Raw genomic sequence first — 19,782 nt, forward strand, 5'->3', positions numbered from 1 at the left:
CTTTCCAGATTTGCCATTCCAAGTCCCTCACTGGTGTTTGAGGTCTTTCCTTGAGTGTTGGCAGGGCCATCTGTAGCAACCAGGAGACCCTGGCTGCTGCCCACCCATGGGTACAGCAGACTGGCAATGAGATCTAACTGCTGATATGCTGTGAGAGTCCCTCACACTGGCCTAGATCAGCACCACAACAGGACTTCTGAATGCTGGAGATACCCTTCTAACTGTAAAGAAGGCCCTGGCCCATACTCCCACACTGTAAAGCAGCACTGGGGGCTTCGGGAAGTGTTTGGATTTCACCCATTTATTTGGTCAGGTTGTACTCATCCTGTCTGATTCAGTGATTCAGGCCGGAGAAGCAAAGCAGAGGTAACTGGGGAGAGAGGAAGGCTGTGGTACTGCACCAGATTCTGTTTGTAGGACCCTTTTGAATGTTGTTTATTGATTTACTTTGAAACTACATCCTTGGTCTCAAATGAGTGCAATCAAAGGTGACAGAACTGCAGAGCAGAAGAGTTTATAATGTGTTTTCTAAGAATTGCTTGTCATATCTGAAGGGAAAATAGAAGGATAACATAAACACACACAAAGCCTGGGGATAACAGCTATTACTGTACAGAGACAGTGGTCTCAGTCCAGAGTGATATGATGAAGTCTTGTAGCAGAAATCTGGACAAAGCTGTGCTCTGCAGACTTGATTTTCTTTGTAAATGAAGCTGCGTAAAAAAAATCTCTAAATAGCTGGGGCAGGTGAGCAGCAGTCTGGAGAGCCCAAGCCGCCTCATCTTGACTGTAACTGCATTCCATGGAGCCTGACTTTCAGATACTCTGATGCTCAACCCCTGCAACCAACTTGCTTAACTTTGCCTGTGGGATTTGGGCCAGAAAGACATGTCAGTGCTGCTCACCCCACCATACCACCAGAGAATACCCATCAGAGGTTTAGATTTACTGGCTTACAAGGCTGGGAGGGAGACAATCGCTTTTTTACATGGTTCATTTATGAATCAGGGCTGTATAATATCTTGCTTCCATCAGGGTTTGTGTAGCTTGAACCTAACAGTGGCTTGCCTCTGTTGTGCACACGCAGACAAAACCAGAATCGTGTCTCGATCACTTACTTAAGGGTTAAGTGTCTCACCTGCTCTTCTCCATGGAGTTGGCCAGGTGTTTCCACACTGTAAGACATCTGACTTGTTATCCTCAGATGAGGCAGCAGGGAAGTTGCTTGAGCCTGGTTTAAGTGCCAAAATAGGCCCTCTGGTCTTTGCCATTTGCAAAATCCTTTGATTCTTGCAACCATTGTCCCACTGGTCTGTTCCCGGTTTCCCCTTCCCCTCCCTGCATGGGCCTTGCTGGAATTCATAAGAGCCTCTCTGTGGCTCAAAGTGGAGCCTCTTTTTTTTCAGAATATCTTTACTCTTTTGAGGTCTCAGAGTGACTGCCTAACACCTGCCAAAACCCCACATCCCACCATAAACATCATGAATCCCTTCCTGACAAATGGAAGGCTATTGCCAGTGACAAGTTAACCTGGATGTTCTCTGCATGCTGCCTTATGTGTTCCAGCCAGCGCTCTCAGGTAAATGGGCAGTTGTCAAATGCAGCGTCTGGCCAGCTGGCTGTGTAACCGAGGGTCAGTTGTGACTTTCAGGTTCCCACTGCTCTGTGGATGAGCTCTGTCTCTTCTGGCACCTGAGTAGCAGCTGAGTAATGCTGGGTAGGCTCAGTTTCCCAGCACACGTCCCTGCCAGCTACAGCTGTGTCATTGTCTTTTCCAGTCTATGGCTACCCACGAAATGTTTTACCCTTTTCTTAGGTTTGGTGGTGATCTTGTAGCTGCTTCTGGGAGGCCTTCACTGCCCCTTCTGGTAATTGTAGCTGCCAAAAGCTCAAATGGGAATGCAGCCTGGAGCTGCTGGGGGGTTTCTTTTCTCCATGGGGAAGCCTTGCCCTCCAGATGAGGTCTCTGCAGCTGCAGGAACCAGATCTGGGCCACACTCATAAGTGGCTCCAAGGAAACTGAGGCACAAATTCCCCCTCAGAGAACTGGGACCCAGCGCTTCCTGAGACCTTTCTAGTTTTCTTACCTAGGTATGACACGTTTCTCCCAAGGAACAAATCAGCCAGTGGAGGTATGTTTGTTCCCCTCTGCTCACAGAGTAGGACAGAGTTGCCCCCGCAGTGATCTATCTAAGGCTGTGCCTGTCCTGCTTGACAATCTTCAAGTACTGTCTGCATCACCTGCTCCATCCTTGGCCATTCACTCAGCCCTCCTCTTTTTCTCCTCTGCATTTCCTCTCTGGGTGACTTTATTTATGAATTTTGCATATACAATCTCCTGCTGATGAGTCACAGAGTGATCACTTTCCTCCTAGCCTGTCCTGTGCTGCCCAAATTAATTTGCAGTCTGTCTTTGTGACTGCTCGGTGGACACCCATCTACTGGCTTCAGCTCAACACAATCAAAACAGAGTTTTAAATTTGCTTGTGCTTGGCTGCCCTTCCTGATGTCTCTTTCTTGCCATCCGCTTGACCTTTTGGTCCTCTTTGACCTGTCCACTCTTTAAATACTCATATCTGGGCCCTGCTGAAAACCTGCCGGTTCTTCTTGAAGAGTATCTGGTAAGATCCACCTCCTCCCAGTCTACTCATCTGAAATCCCTTTGCGATGCTGAGGTTTTCTGAGCCATCAGATTTCTACCACACTTATCAGTTCTGTGCAGAACTCTTATCATCGGGATTTTCACTGGGAACCTGTGACAGTGTGATGTTAAAGGGTCCTGCAGAGCGTGTCTCAACAATCCTGTAATTGTCTCCCTCACCTGAACTGTAAAGTGTGTGTGTCTTCTGCTGGTGGCCCTGCTCCTTCCAACCGTCTTGTAACAGTTTTCTACTGCAGAGACACCAAGTCCTGCCTGTCTGCCAGCCACACCAGTCCCAACATGCAGCTGCATGTCTCTCCCTGGTTACTCTCTCTGTAGCAGAGGAGCAACCTGAAAAGACTAACAAAGTATTTTGTCCTTCTTCCAGATCCCTCCCAGAATCTATTGAGCTACTCTGCGTACTGACAGCGACTCACTTGATGCCTGCTATGCTTGCCCAGCACATGCCTCCATGCCTGTTGGTGCTCCTTCACCTGCACATGGTGTCTTTGTGGCCTCTCAGCATGTCCTTGGGATGTACGTACACTTGTGAGCGTGGGACTGTCCCTCTGCAGCATTCTTGCAGCGTGCTCAGCAAAATGAGACCATTATATAGCCTGTAATAAGGGAGGAAGGTGTAATCATTTGGAAGCCTAAATTATTAAGTCTGGTCAGTTTGGTTTCTGGGAGCAGTGAACACAAGATTGGTTTTAGGGCTTGCAAATCTTCCATGTAAGCTTCCGTTTCCCAAGCACATTGCTGTTGTGTTGCCTCTGTCAAATGCAGCAGCTTTGTCTGTCCTCCCACAGATTATCTGGGCATGTAAATGACCTAAGACAAATACACTGTCATTTTCTCATGCTATGATTTGACTTACACCCCCCTGTGGTACTTGACAATAAAATTACCCCTGTTGTTCCTTTCTCACAGACAATCTTGCAGGCCTGTCAGTCAGCATCATGTGCGCAGTCCTCCATCAATTGCTTTTGGGACCTAGGGGGTGAATTGGGAAGGAAGTGTGCTGTGATTCGCCTCTGTCTGCCTTTAGGAAAAGGATTCTGGTTTCCATGCTGTTTCCTCTTGTGCCTGCATGGGCCTTGGATCACAACTTTGACTCCTTAGGCCTTCAGAATCACAGCTACCTTGTGAGGTTTGCCCATAATACTAGTGACATGTTGTCCTGACAAGTTCTGGACTTTACTTGCTCCTAATTGAGGATTAATGGCTATTTCTGATGGACTCTGCGATTCTGCTGTTTCCACAGACTTCCTGTTTCTTACCTGTGTTTTACTGCTATTTAGGTGTAAAATACTCCTCAACTTCTCTGACCTTCCACATTTTCACTTTAAAATAAGGAGGATTTCAACATTGAATCCATTTCTCTCTCTCGCTTTTGTCTGCACAAGATCCAGGCAGGCCTGTGTCAGGAAACGGGGTGGAGAGCTTTCAAGAGTTTGCTGTACTCACTAGCGCTTGTTAACAAGGCTCCTGTCTTGAAAACACAAGCAGCAGAGCTCTGACATGCCAGCAAGGTCTATGTCAAATAAAACCCTTCTGCTTTCTCATCTTCCTCCCCAGAAGACACTGTACATACGCTGAAAGATACACTCTTGAGGCAGAGTTTGAGCCAGTCAAGCCAGAACTGCTGGCAGGCAGGAAGCTTTCTGATCAGATGTTTCACTTCTTCCCACTTATTATGCAATGCATACTTCTGACATCGGGGAACCAAGGGCAGGATATCAGAGCTGGCTGCCAGGTGCAAGCCAAGGGTCACGTTCTTCTTCTCAGTGCAGATCCTAATGGTGAGATGCCTCCTGCTCCTGAGCAATGTCAGCAGGGTGTGGAACTGCTCTGGGAATCCTCTTCTCTAGGAAAACCATGCATTGTGCAAGTGATGTGGCTAGTGAGTGGCTGTGGATTGTGGATATTCAGCATTTCAGTATGTTTGTAGGTATTAGCTCAGTCTTGAGGAGGGGTTCTTAGAAAAAGGATAAGCAAGGAGGAAGACACTGTAACAGCAGTGACTTCCAGCCCTTGGGCAGTGAGTGACTTCTGCAGAATCAAGCTTTTTTCTGTGGGCTCAGATCCATAGTGCAGAAGCCATATCTAGATCAAGTGACTTTCTGGAGGCCTGGAAGGTCTGAGCATCTAAGCATGCCCTCTGGAGACAGGGAAGGGAGAGCAGCCAAGGAAGGCTGAGGAGGAGAGGTTGTTCAAAGTATTGTTTGAAGAAGTGCAGTGTACTCTGATCTGCAGAGCTTTGTGAAGGACAGGGGTGTTCATGTGCATTTATTCTGAAGCTCTTTCAGAATAGATAAGATTTGCTTTACAATACCATGTGACCACTGCATTCTCTACCAAGCTCCTAGCAGGCAGAACCACCATGAGGTCCTGGGAATTTGGTCTAACAGTAATGGCTTGTAGATTAAAAGCAGAAGATGATGCATTTCTCAGCAGTGGAAGGCTTAGCAGAGAAGTTGTCTGGCTGTGCAAAAAGCTTCCTCACCCCAGGAAGCTCTCTTCTTGCACTGCCTGCCCCACAGAAGTCATCATTCAGGTTTATTTTCCCACCTGGGTATACAGAACCAGAGTGAATGCTGGAGCTCAGTGTTCCACCTTCTTCCTGCCTGTCCTGCTCTCTGGCAGAGAGGGAAAAGCATTGTGGGAGGAGTGCACCAAGCTTGCAATAAGGTTACTGTTTGCAGTGCTCAGACTGATAGCTGCAGCCAGGCATGTTGGTGTGTAAAGGGAGCGATTACCTGTGCTTCTGCGCTGAAAGCAGAGCATCCAGCTGATGTCTTTAGTCAGGAGCAGACTCACAGACCTTTGCAGGGAGCTGTTGAACTCCTTTCATCCATCCCAGGTCTGACAGATGAATCAAAGTCTGCTCTGCCAGCAGACATCCCCTGCACGCTGACGAAGCGCAAGTTCATCTTGCTTGTAACTTCGTGTTCTGCTTCCACATTCATGAAGGAAATGACTCCCATTTTTCTGTAGTATTTTTTGTATTTTGTAATATCAATGGTGACCTCCTGGTCAGACGCTTCAGGAAATTTAATGACCAGCCATGAGCAGGGACCTTGGCTTCACCTTCTATCTTCTAGTCTTGCGTAAGCTGCCAGACTTGTTACTGACACGTGCAGCAGCACTGACGTTACCTAGGGGTTAGCAAGGTAAGGCTTTCCTAGATACTTCTTCTCTTGCCTGAATTCTGGGCAGATAGGGTTCACAAATCTCTATTTGTACAACCAGAAAACGTCATTATTCTGTCCAATTATAATGCCAAATGTAAAGATTAATTGAGGCAGGTATTAAATTAAGCAGGTTTTGCTTGAGTAAATATTTTCCATTTTGGAGCCTAGTCTATTCACTTAATAATCTAAAGCAGTTTTATTAATTTTTTTTGGTTTGCAAAAAATAATACTGTCTGTTCCATTAGAAGCTGGAGCTGGCTTAAGAGGATTTTACTCCCATTTTATGGTTCGGTTCAAAGAAAATTCATTCTTGCAATAGATTTAATGATTCTTAGCTAACGCTGTCTTCCCAGCTTCAGTTGGACTGTAATAAAAACCCCTTTGGCTTTTGTTAGACTTGCACATTCCTTGCTGTCAATAATGATTAATCTTTCCCCCTACAAGTTCATCTTATTACTTGGGTTTGACTCAGGAGCTGCCATTCCCCCCAGAGCCTGGTAAGGGCTTTCTCCCAGAGCAACTCTGATGCGGCGCAGGTGTGACCTGCGTTGCCTCCCTTTGTAGTCTGTCTTTGCCCCTTAATTGCTGATCTGTGCACTCTGGTGTATAAGCTGCTCTGCACACAAATGCTGGTTTTGGTGATGATGGAGAATTAATTGCAAGAGGAATTCCTGAATAATTCCATGCTTGGAAGGGCCCTTGGTGGCCCTGGCTGCCCAGCAGGGAGAACTGTCTGGGCAGACCAGTCAATGCAGAGATGCAGCAGGTGGAGGACGGGCTCCCACTCCTACCTGACCACAGGCACACCGCAGAGGGCACTGACCCTCACCCACACAAACAGGCAGCGGTCTACACCACTGCTGCCTCTCAGCTCTGCTTAGAAACTTTTTCCTGCAGGGCAGGATCCCCGCAGCTCTCAGTGAGGACTTTTTCCCACAGGGCAGGATCCCCACAGCTCTCAGTGAGAGAGGTTGTATCCCAGCTATCCTGGTCTGGAAACTCCTGCTCATCCTGTCAAGGCATTTCTGTGTCAGTCCCCTTTCGATATGCAGGTAGGGATGGGAATGAACCCCAAAAGTGCAGGAGGAGGCTGGGAGTACAGGGCTGGTCTAGGAAGATATCTGTGACAGCATTGAAGCGGGTGATTTTGGGGCATTGCCAAACATATGGGGATGGAGCTTCATGCTGAGAAAATTTGTGTTTTAATTTGTGGCCATCTTGGCAGTGCTTTAATGGTTCATAGTAATGAAAACACTGGGAAAAGGAAGGGAAGAGAATTTAAGAGAGACCTTTGCCATTAAGAGGACACATGAGCTTTCTGATCAGCTTATTGCATCAAGCATAGTGAAGTGGTGGTCAGTGAATTTGCTGCACTGTCTCCCTGCCTTTGCTTGTGGGATGGAATCTCTGGGCCAAGATTCTTTTCTCTGTGAGGCTGGTGAGGCACTGGCTCAGGTTGCCCAGAGCAGTGGTGGCTGCCCCATCCCTGGAGGTGTTCAAGGCCAGGTTGGATGGGGCTTGGAGCACCCTGATGCAGTCGGAGGTGTCCCTGCCCATGGCAGGAGGTTGGAACTGGATGATCTTTAAGGTCCCTTCCAATCCAAACCATTCTATGATTCTAAGATGATCCCCCTGGAGATGTTGCATAAAGGAATCTCTTCCCCCTGTGGTCTGAAAGGCAGCTGATTCTAGGGCAGAACCAACAGCTAACTGTGTGAAGAAAAGTGATCTGGAGTACCAACAAAAAAGCCTGAACTAAAACTGAAGTGGAAAAACACGTGAAACCTTTGGATTAGCATCTGGAGTTCCTTTTAGAAAGCCTTTGCAAACAAACACGAGTGGTCAGGGCTGTTTCTCCTTTTGGACAGTGGCTGTCAGCAGTAAGAGCTGTGGAACTGGTGCTAGCACAGCCTCGTTCCAAGCACAAAGACAAACTCTGTTCAGCAGCATTTCAGAAACCAAGGTTAAGTGTCAGGATGGTCCAAGCTGGTTTTATGAGCAGCCTTAACAAAAAAAAGTACACATGGGTGCAAGGGGGAACATAAATGCTTTTTGGAAAGGAGAATCACTTCACTTTCATAGAATCATAGAATCATTAGGTTGGAAAAGACCTTAGAGATCATCAACTCCAACCGTACCTGTTTACTACTAAATCATGTCCCCAAGCACTTCATCTACCTGCTTTTTAAACATCTCCAGGGATGGTGACTCAATCACTTCCCCAGGCAACCGTTCCAGTGCCTGATAACCCTTTCTGTGAAGAAATTTTTCCTAACATCTAATGTAAACTTCCCCTGCTGCAGCTTGACGCCATTCCCTCTTGTCATATCACCTACCACTTGGAAGAAGAGAGCAACACCATTTTAGAAGCTTATGATAAATCATAGCCTAAACACTCAAAACTAGAAGCCCCAGTGGCTTTATTGCCCGTCTCGCAGTAAAACAAAGGGTGTGGAAGTGACAGGTCACTGCTAGGAAAAACGCAGCTGGGCACTGTTGCAAAGACTCACCAGAACGAGGCCAAAAAAGATGCTAGCGTGAATTTCAAACTGTTTCTGTCTGCCTCCACAACAGATTTCTCAAGGGTTAGGGAGTGCTGAAGTATCCCTCTGAGGTGATGCTCCTCTGAAAGGGCTTGAATCTGAAGATGCTTTGTCACTGGGACTGAGCCATGGAAGGGTCAAGCAAAATCTGTTTGCAAAGTACTGGTCAAATTCAGCAGGCCATTTCAGCTGGGGAGACCACCCAGCACTCATGTGGGGTTAGACCTTCAGTCGTTTCTGACTTTTTAAAGACAAGTTTGCTCAAGTTTTCATTTTGAGGAGCCATTTTGCTCAGAAATTTAGCTGGCTAACATTTTTTTAACTGCACAAGGCTTCTGAAACCAAAACCAATCAAATTTTCTTCTGGATTGGCCAGTCTGTGCAGTTGATTCAGAAAAATGTTTTTAGATTTGGAATTTTTTGCTTCTGCAAAGGAACCTGACAATCTTTTTTTATGAGTTGGTCTGAGAATGTTTGAGGTTTTTTCCTCGTATTTTTTTAGTTTGAGTTCAGTCTTTGAGAGGTCCTGCAGATTCCTCTGCCATTCCTGCCATTCCTGCCAGATGAGATGCCCGGCTTGATTGGGAGACCTCTCTATCCTCTTTCTGGTCAAGAAAGGGTCACAGCTGGGCCGTGGAAGAGTGACTGGCTGCAGAGCAGAGGCAGGACTGCTCTGAGAGAGGACTGCTTTGGGTGATATTGAGAGTACGTGTGGATGAGCATCCGTTCCCCCCTGCTGGTGGAGCAATGAGGTTTCCTTGCCTCTCTGCCTGCTCTTCAACACCAAATGTGTGAGTTTGCCCACTTTCTTTTTTAATCATTGTACCTGTAATTCCTTCCACCTACTGGGTCAGGGTCACGGTATCATGTGTGGGGAGTATGTTTTCACTGCCCTTGCCGTTCCAGCTGGCTGCCCATCCCCACGTTCCCCCCTCTGACTCTATTTCTGGGCTCAGAACACTTATCACCTTCCTTGAGCAAAGGCCGTATTTTCTCACGTCCTGATCAGCCATTCAAGTAACGTAAGGAACTCTTTTTGCTGTGAGAGGCAATGCGAGTGTCAAGGGGACCAATGAAGGGTGTGTTTTACTTCTAACCCTCCTGTTTCTTCCACCAAGGCCTTTCAGGCCCCACATTCAGCCCCCAGCCCGGCTTGGGCCGTCACGCGGTGTGCGCAGCCCACGGCTCTCCAGGGTGATGCAGTAGCGGGGGTGGCGGGTATTTCAGCTGAGCTGGCTCTGCTCTACTGACACATTGCCACATGCACAGGCACTTCAAAGAGGTTTCCATGGACAGGAAGCAGGGCAGATTAGAGGCACACTGAGGCTTTTATTTTATGCCAGGACTTCAAAATGTTCTCGCTGGTATTTCTGAGGCTCCATTTTTAACCACTCTTAATACACGTATGTAGTATAGCAGGAGGTCAGCGTTTGTGAACCATACACCATGTCTTCATGGGATGAGAGTCACAAGACACTTCACATTCATTGGAGAGCCAAGGGGCTCCTGGGGAGGTTCAGGACTGGCTCCTTCACGTCTGCCTCCTCTAGCAGCTGGGAGTCACTGCTTGGCAGTCTGAGGTTGGGTGGCCCCACTGTGGTTGGTGTGGCCACTCTGCTTTGTGCCCTAGGGACTTGCCACCTCCCTGGTGTGTGCTCAGGGTGGCAGTGCTGAGGTAGCCACAGATCCTGGCGGTCTGGGGGAGTGGTTGGTGCTGAGATTTTGCTATCACTTCTTTTCTCTTCTATATTTGCACCCTTTCCAGACATGCGTCAGCTCCACTCCCACAGGAACACTGGGAAGAACATGCTCCAGCTGTGATCTTCCATGGTTTCTCCCCAGTAATGTAAACAGTTTACAGGGGACTTTGTAAACAGCAGATTTGTTTAGGATATTGTCTGTATTCCCGCTTCAGGGTTTCCTTGCTCAGCAGCACAAGGGGGAACGCTGTCCTGCTGCCTGTAGGTCTGCAGCTTGCACTGTTGGTGGGGAAGATGGTGACGACCTAGAGGAAGGAGTTGTGTACACTCCTGCGTTCCCTATGGATTTGGGGGATCACAGCAGGGTCACACGCACACCCTGCGGCTGCATGGAAATGTTTCTGCATCCAGCAGAAAGGAAAGTTGGCATGGGATGCGGCTGCTGCTGAGCCCTTTGCAGGATGCAGTTGCGTGAGAGAAGAGCATATGTGCACAGAGACCTTGCTTATGCAGTGCCCAGGGCACTGGGAGGTAGATGATCTTCAAAGGTACAAGCTTCATTTCAGAAAAGCACTGCCTATTTGAGAAATCTGAGAACGTTACTGGCTCCCTGGGGAAGCTGATTGTCTGCTCAGGGAAAGGAGGCTGCTAAATCAACTTAGCCTTCATCCTGTGGGAATTACATCTGATGATGTCCATTCTCCCTTCAGAGCTCCTCACACAGGGGTTCAGCCTGTGTTCATCAGTTGGAGGTCAGCTTCCCTCTGCCTCCCCTTGACTTTTGTAAAAGAGCAGAGAAGGGAGAGGGCGAGTCCTACCTGAGCTTCTGCAACTGCCATGGAAGCTCTGTCGAACTTGAGTGGCCCTTAACTCCCAGGAAACCACTAAACCCCAGATTCACCCACAAAAGACATGTACAGTCACAAGAGTGGATGCAGTGAGCTTGAACTAGAGGGTGGCATGCCAAAAAGAGGGTTGAGAGGTGGGGGAGCCATGAACGTAACTGTGTAGAAGCTGTTAGGAGCCACTGGGTGAGTGGGGGATGTTCCTCAAATGTCTGTTGCAGCTGTGGCTGAGTTCACCTTCCTCTGCTAGTGAGATATTGCTTCTGCAGTGTAGCAGTGAGGAAGCACCTAGGGATGGTCCACAGACCCCACAGAGGAGGGAACAAAGCCTGAATGTTTCAGTACACTTACTGTCTGTCGAGATTTGACTCTCTGTTGTCATGCTTTAAGCCTGAGCAGCTTAAATCCATGGCAGACCCTGAGTCACTACCTCTGTATTGAACCACTCCCCACCTACAGAAGGGATGAGTGCTGCAGGCTGGCCAGTGCTGGGCTGTTGGGAACTGACGGCGGATCATTCTGCTGTTTGTTTACCCCTGTTCCCTGCCAACCACAAGTCTAAGCCTTGGATTTAAACATCCTGAATAGAAAGGACAAGATCTCCAAATGTTACCTCCTATTCGTTGCCAGGAAAGTCTTGCATCCAGAAGACACAAACAGCTCGACAAAGCCAAACATGGGGAGAAGTAATCTGACCCTGTTTTCCACAGCAGTGGCTTCACAAGGATGTGGCTGCTGGTCCGATACAGAGACAGTCTTCACCTTCTCTGTTAGCATGACTGTGTGAGGGGCTGCTGCCCTACTCTGGCCACATCCGCATGTTCACCATTATCAGGAAGAAAAGGCCAGCAGGTTCTTCATGCTTCCCTTGGAGGCATGGATGTATGGCATGGACCCAGCCTGGCCTGGGAACAATCAGGAGGGAAGAATTTTGGATGTCCCTGGATTCTTTGAGTACCACATAAACCCCCTGTTTTCCTTTGGGCATATGGATAGCTGAGCATTGTCCAGCAGAATCCTGTTGACTTTCTGGCAAGCTTTAACTGTAAATATTTGAGAAAAAAATTATCTCATCTTAACCTTAGCAAAACTTAATCCTTCTGTACATAGTGAAATCTGGCTTGAGCCACAAGTGAAAATGAGAGTGGTAGTTCCAGGTGATTCCTCAGTGGGTGTTTGTCCACATCATCACAGAAACCAGTGTAGTGCACATCATGGGTGGCAGCAGGAAGGGGAGTTGGGATCACTGGTCAGGATGGGGGTGTGTTGGCTGAGTCCTGAACAGGAAAGTGGTAGGGCTTTGGGTCACAGTGGATGAGCTGAGATGGAAGGCACAGGGCTGTCTGGAAAACTGCCAGTTCTCACATACTTCTGTTTCATTGCAGGGTCTGGAGTTTGCCTGTAGCCTGGGACCAGTTTTGCTACAAATTCCGAAGCTCAAGCAGATTGTCAGCCCTGTTTTAGGTAACCCCCCACCTTCACCCCAAAATCACCCTGCTCAAGACACCCAAGCAGACAGATCTGTTCCTTTTGTACCCAGTTCCTTTTCCAAAGAGAGTGAGTGCAGGACATTGTTGGGCTGTACTCCTGTGTTTTGACCTGGGCTGAACTGTGTCTGGAAGCCCATCAGAGCAGGAGGTATCTTCTGTGGTCCAGCTCAGCCTCACTCCCTGTTTCAGGCCTTGGCTTTGGACTAAATCATTCTGTGTCTTGAGCTCTTGCTATTGCCTCTGACAGAGGAAAGCCCCACTCTGCTGGATGTGGCCCCTGGAGCAGCAGAGTGCCGTTAGCAGCAAGGCTCAGGCCTTATGATAATGCCCTGCATGCAGGTCTTCAGGCTCCTGGGCACCTCTTCTCACTCCACGGGTGCTGCATGGGCTCAGCTGATCTTGAGGTCTTCTTTTTTGGAATGGAGGGCTGCTGAGCTTCCTGCGGCCAACTGGTAGCTCCATAACGCCACCTGAGCTCAGCAGTGTCACAGACCCACTACTTATTGCTCCTTCTGCTGTGCGAGCAAGAAGCCACACCAGAGCATCTCGCACAAACTGCTATGGAGGAAAGGATGTACAACCACACTCCTAGTGTTTATTATCCTTTTCTACATAGGGATGTAGAGAGGAGGTGGGTGAAAGAGGGTGGCAAATCCTCTGGGCATCTGGGCACCTTCTACCACACATTAGGCAGTGCTGCAGTGGCAGAAGGTCCCCATTGCTCCAGCCAGAGAGAGAGTGGACAAAAGTTCACAGGCTAAGACCAAGTGAGACTGAAGAGCGGCACTGAAAAATGCTGCCTCTGGGTCAAAGCAGTGCCCCTAGTTGTGTGATGCTCCTGTCAGTTGGTAGAGTGCAGGCACAGGGTCACAGCAATCCTTTCTGCCTTGCCTCCCAGAGCTCACTGCCAATCCTTGTGCCGCAGGAACATCAGTGAGGAAGCGTGTCTGGAGAATGGAGCAGCGTTGGTGCACTGAGCCCTTCAAGTTTCATCTCCAGTCCCTGTGACTTTGGCGTGTTAAGGTAGAGTTACAAAGGTAGAGTTGGGAGCGGACTTGCAAGATGGCAAGTGCTGTCTAGTTAATAGGGAAGACAATTGGTAATCGTAGAATCATAGAGTCATAGAATGACTAGGTTGGAAGGGACCCACTAGGTCATCGAGTCCAACCATTCCTAACACTCCCTAAACCTCAGCACCTCCCTCAGCACCTCATCCACCCATCCCTTAAACACGTCCAGGGAAGGTGACTCAACCAGCTCCCTGGGCAGCCTATTCCAGTGCCCAATGACCCTTTCTATGAAAAATTTTTTCCTGATGTCGAGCCTGAACTTCCCCTGGCAGAGCTTCAGGCCATTCCCCCTTGTCCTGTCCCCTGTCACTTGGGAGAAAAGGCCAGCTCCCTTCTCTCCACAACTCCCTTTCAGGTAGTTGTAGAGAGCACTAAGGTCTCCCCTCAGCCTCCTCTTCTCCAGGCTAAACAACCCCGGCTCTCTCAGCCGCTCATAAGTCTTATGAGGAGTGGTAGTTGTTCTCCAGCCCTCTCACCAGCTTCATTGCTCTTCTCTGGACACGCTCCAGAGCCTCAACATCCTTCTTGTGGTGAGGGGCCCAGAACTGAACACAGTACTCAAGGTGCGGTCTCACCAGTGGTGAGTACAGAGGGAGAATAACCTCCCTGGACCTGCTGGTCATGCCGTTTCCGATACAAGCCAAGATGTCAGTGGCCTTCTTGGCCACTGGGTGTGATAATACCTTGCAGGGGTGGGAAGGACTGATGAATGTAGAGCCACTCGAAGACCTGTGAGTACCTCAGAGTGCTGTTACATGGATATTTCCACGCCGATTTGGTTCTCACTCCCTGCCTGCCCTGTGTGAGGGACTGGGAGCTTGTCATGTGTGCAGGCAGGCTGGCAATGGGGGCTCTGGCAAGCTGTAACAATTCCCGTTTAGATTTGACCTTTTGCTGGATATTGAAACCTTGCTGCAGCTCAGTGAGATGAACGCTGCAGCAAACACAATTCCTCAAGATGAAATATCTCTCCAGTGGGTAATTCCAACCTCATTTGAGGTTGTTGTATTTTTTTTTTCTTTCCCGCTGAATCATTTATTCCTGGTGTCAGGAAGGTGCAGAATGACTTTCCCCACTGGCTTTCAGAGCTTCATTGATTCTTCAACTCCCACTCTTGAAAATCTGCTGGAAGAGCAACCCTTTGCCTCTCCAATTTTCCCATGTGGGGAAGGGGAGGGTCTCAGGATTGGGGGACTCTTCAGTGAACCCATTCACAGTCTGGGGGAGATGGCATCGTATTTTAAGCTTTGTAGCCCAGAGGCAGTGTCTTTTGATTTGTGTCTTATTTTGCCTTAAATGCCTTCTCGGCACTCATCTGTCTGCAAGGGGAAGGGAGAAATAGGACACATTAGAACTACTGCTGAAAGCAAGGTTTGTGCTGAAAGTATGGGGAGTGGGGCACAATCCCAAATCTTGGCTCACCCTGGACACCATTCAGACACTGACACAGGTCACTAAGGGTAGGGCAGGTCCCTGCCTGACTGAGTAGTCTGGAGAAAGAAAAGGGGCCAAATGCATTACAGCAGCTCCTCAGAACAGGGAAATAATGACAGAACAGTGGTAGAAAGGCGAGTGGTGAACAAGATCATCTGCTGCAGTCGGGGCGTGTGTGTGCGTGTGTGTGTGCGCAGCACCTGTGGGAATTCCTGAGATTGTACAGAGCACTGGAGACCTTTGGACCTTCCTGCTTTCTGGTTCTCTGTTGCAACTTAACTCGTTGCTCATGGTGGGTATGAATCTGGTCCATCCCCTCAGCAAAGGAAAGCAAACTACTCCCAAAATCTGCATAGGGAACAAATTCAATCATTGCGCGTCTGCCAGACAGGAGTGACTGAACCCAGGCCTCTGCCTGTCGTCATCAATCTCTTTGCAGTCCCATATCTGAGTTCACACTTCATGTTCTCTGGTGCAGCTGCCTTCTCTGGGCTCCTGGCAGACACAGAAATGCTCTTCTTCCAATGTGGGAGGAAGTGGGAGGAGAAGAGGCAGTGCAGTGAGACATGGAGAAAACAGGATCCCAGAGCCCTGTAAAATCTTGAGAACCCAACCTGAGAGGTAGCATCACATAACTCTGTGATCACTTCTGCGTACGGGAGCAGGCCTGAGCCCCCGCTGCTTTGCACTTCGGTGTGGTGCTGAGGGACACAGGGGAGCTGGTGGGTATGAGATGCAGAGCATTGCTTGACCCCTCTCCAGCAGAGGAGCAACCAGGACCACTGCCACATGGACCCTGGTCTTCCAGCAGGGCTGCGTGGATGTCTTGTGTCCAGGAAGCTCGTTGCCAGGCGCTTGCTACCAAGCTCTGTGGCTTTGATTTAAAGAGTTTGAAGCAGCCTGGCCATAGCCATTAGCGCTTACAGGATTCCTCTGCCAAGCGGTTGTAACTGTTTCCATTCGTTCTGCACTTGGTGGTTTCTCCTGTTTGTTATCATAAACATACCCAGGACGTGACCCTGCTCCCCCTCCCCAGCACTCACTCCAACTCCTCTTAATTTCTGCTTTTTCCTATGAACCACTGTAATATAAGAACTGTTCAAAGGGTGGAAAAATAAAGAGAGGTGGGTGTTCACAGCAGTGCTGAGCCCTCCTTGGGGTCAGGCGCGGTGCTCTGCTGTCGGTGTTGGGTGGGCTCAGACAGACATAAGAACAGTAACAAATGCAAAGGGGTGCTGCTGGGTGGCTGAGAGTGCTGAGGACTGGGAAGAGAGGGAGGATGCTTGGTGCTGGCAGATATTTAAGTCACACTTTATTGCAGTGCTACACAGGAACAAAAAAGATCAATATTTATTAGTTGCAGAAAGCATAATTTTGCATGGAAAGCATCGATCAGTGTGTCAGCCAAGACAATGTCATTATGTCTTCTTTATGATTTGGTCAGTGTCCTTATATGAATAAGGACATTGTTGCCCTACATAATGCTCGAGGGTGTGAAGGAAGGATTTAGTACTGTGCTGTGATTAGAGGAGAGCAAAGCAGTGACTACAGCAGTGTTTAGTGTCACAGGATGGGCTTAGGGGCTCTGGCTTGAGCTCTGGTTCTCTACCTCCTCATTCAGTTTGCCCTTGGGCTCTAAGTACCACCAAGAGTATTTAACTGCTTTGGACCCAGGTCTTAATTTTTTAGTCTTTTTGTCCTGTGAAATAAGCTGGTTGTCAGCTGGGACCAGGGTGAAACTTCCTGCTATAATGTAGTACTGCACAATTATGGGCTTTATGGGATGTTTAGACCCTCCTTTAAGGAAACACAGCATGTGTGATGAGGATGCCTGTCAGTCCCAGCTCTCCTCCAGTTGTACTTGTGCATGTTAACATGATTCCTTGTTGTGGGTCCAGCAGGCAGGCCCAGCTGCCGTACAGTCAGTGCTGAAGAGGGGTTACAGCCCTCCCTGCCCCTGTGTGCCTGCCTGCACACACAGCAACAGTAAGATCCTTTTATACCTCTACAAAAGTGGTTCAAATCCTGCCATTTCCAGTGCTGTGCTGGCCAAAATGGGCATGGAAACAACAGGCCTTGTGGTTTTGCAGAACGCCTGAGTCAGGACTCCCGGGTCAGGATTCCCAGCAGCGCCATTGACTCCCTTAGGGCCAGCCACAAGTGAACCGCACACACTGCAGTTGCAGGACTCGGCTTCCATTTAGACACCAAAACAAGCTGCTCAACAAGAACAGTGTGCTCCAGTCACTGAGGGCACAGTGACTTTTCAGAAGAGTCCTGCTGTAAAAGTCATGGTCAGAGCATGCAGTTCCTCCAGTCTCCAGCCCTGCACTGGAGGTAAGCCAGGAAAGCATGCTCCTGCCTTGGTAATAAGATCCTGACCAGTTCACAGGCTAGTTGTTAGTGTTAATCTAGGTGTTTGGAGATAAACGGTGTTGTCAAATGAAGGTGAGCGGCTCTGCCTGGCTATCTGAATGACAAATGGGGTGTTGTTCCGTATGAGCAGAAGGGATCTCCATGCGCATCCTGAAATATGGTTTTTAAGACAGCTGTTTCTGCTTCTGCAGCCTGACGAACCTGACAGTCAGCCTTTTAGTCAGCAAGAGAGACCATTGAAGAGGTGGTGCAGTCGGAAGGCTTGGTTTAAAGGCCACAGGCATTTACAGCCCACCTGCATTATAGCTGAGATTTGTGGATCTCATACCTGTAGCATAGGAGGCAGGAGGCTGAGGGATCTCTTGAGCACAGGAGCTCAGGACTGCAGCATGCTGTGCCCCTCGGGGCATCAGTGTGTTGACTTCCAGAGAGTGTGGTGTGACTGTAGCTGGTGTAGGTGAGACAGTGAGCCTGGGTTGGAGGGTTGTGTTGCATCAAGGAGCATTGGGAAGAAATGAGTTTTCAGCCCCAGTTTTGCTCTGCTGATTGCAATGCACAGAGCAGGCAGCTTTGCTCTGCGCAGTCTCACTGAGAGAACCATTAATTTTGTATTAGGACATAAAAACTGTTTGAGCTGAACAGCCCAATAGTCCTTCTAGCCCACTCTCCTGTCTCCACCAGAAGCCAAGGCCGGATGCCTTAAAGGAAGGCATAAAACGCCCATAATGCCCATAATTGTGCAATACTACCCTACGGGGGGAGATTTCACCCTGACCCCAGCTGGCAGCAGCTTATACCCTGAAGCAGGAGAATCAATAGCCGTTATAGTTTTCATTTGTGGTAGTGTCACTGCGGATGCTGTTCTTATCCACATAAACGTCTGATCCGGTTGCAAAACTATCTAATGCTGTTTGTTGCACTGCTCTTTTGATATCATGGCATAGAACTGATGTTCTCAGATACAGTGTTCAGTATAGGTCTTGGATGATCATAGGAGAGCAGAAGAGGAGCTCAGCCTCTTCCCTTCCACCCCAGCCAGCCCCTGCCCCTTCTTGTGCTCTTTGTTTAGTATTACCTCTCCCTGTGGCCCTGCTGCAGAGTGATCATGGTGGGGAGGAGCAGCACTGACTGTTCCCATGTCTGTGTTGGGTTTTGGCTTGGATATTGCCCTATGAGTACCTGTACACCAAAGGTAAGTTTCTTTGCCTCTGGAATATGTACAGGATGTTCCTTAGAGAGGGACTGTGGGGCTCACAGGAGACTGGTTGATCTCTAGCCGGGTGTAACCTCAATGCTACTTCAGGTGATGGAAGTGCTTTCTTGTCTGGCAGCATCCTGTCACTCCTTTTATCCTTGGACATCCCAGCCAGACCTCCTGCTGTTAATGCCTGGCGAAGCCTTCTGGGTAGCTGAACAAGAGGTGTGTGGCAGGGGCTGAGGTGGCTGGAGACCAGGACAGTGGCTCACTGCAACATTCTGCAGGAGAGCTTGACATGACTTCAGTTCTCATGCGAACAATTGGTTAGATTTTCTCTAAGTAGGTGAAAATATGGATTTTCACCCAGAGAGGAAGACCCACTCCCAACCAGCTATCTTTCAGATGAGATACCCAGCCCAGAGACTGCCTCTTCCAATTGTCTGGCTTCCTGCAACCCCCACCAGCCCTGAGCATGGGAGAAGTTATAAAGAAGACTACCCTTGAAGGAGCGGCAAAGGTGTGTTTGCCTGCTAGCAAAACAGGAGGGGAATGAAGGCAGGAGAGCAGGTCTTGTCATGTAGAACAGGGAGGAGGTGACACAGCCCGTGATAATTGGACCATTAAATCTAGCAAAGGCACCGACACTTACACAACATGGCTCAGGGAAACAAACGTTCTGTAGTAACAGTGACTCTCCAATAGCAAGCAATAATAAGCATCCACGGTCATTTTTTTTGCTGATCCAGTGCTTAGTCCTATTGTTCAGACTCCAGGTCAAATTGATCTCAAACCACAGTGCAGAGGCCAGATAGGTTTACAGAAATGTGCAGGCGTGACTGAGAGGAAATTTTGGCTCAGAAATTCCTTTGCAAATATCTCTCAAATGTCCAGTTTTGTTTCCCGTGCCTCCTCTCTGCCAGCCTTTTCACCTCTAGAAGTCTGTGCATCAGATGGAACCGTCCCAGTCCTCATGGTCAAGCCCTTTATTCTGCCCACATCTTACCGTGAGTCACTTGCCAACTACAAAGAATGCTAGAACTGCGTGAGACAGTCACAAAATTGGCTTAAAATCTTTTTGGTTTACAAATCTGGCTATACCTCTTTTTTATTTGTTGTATGTCGGGGAGGACAGGTTTAATCCTTGAGCAGCATTATCAGACTTTTACACTGTGAGAGCCATAAGTGCCATTTTTTCAATAACAAAAGTGGAATTCTGCATGCAGACGCAGTACCCCAGGAGTGGGGACTGAAGAACAGCACCCTGTTTCTGTCAGCTTCACAGTAAAGTCTG

The 19,782-nt window shown here is 48.6% G+C and overlaps 1 long non-coding RNA gene across 1 annotated transcript in view; it reads left to right on the forward strand.

The window, feature by feature from the left end:
* LOC128853355 (uncharacterized) overlaps positions 1-13,425 on the forward strand; it is a 30,733-nt gene extending 17,308 nt beyond the window's left edge. Inside the window, exons 3-4 of the long non-coding RNA XR_008451847.1 lie at positions 12,309-12,387; positions 13,339-13,425. This is a non-coding gene — a long non-coding RNA (uncharacterized LOC128853355). The remainder of the gene's footprint in view (positions 1-12,308; positions 12,388-13,338) is intronic.
* The last annotated feature ends 6,357 nt before the right edge of the window (positions 13,426-19,782 follow it).

Source organism: Cuculus canorus, chromosome 12 (assembly GCF_017976375.1).
Source record: "Cuculus canorus isolate bCucCan1 chromosome 12, bCucCan1.pri, whole genome shotgun sequence".
Classification (NCBI taxonomy): domain Eukaryota; kingdom Metazoa; phylum Chordata; class Aves; order Cuculiformes; family Cuculidae; genus Cuculus; species Cuculus canorus.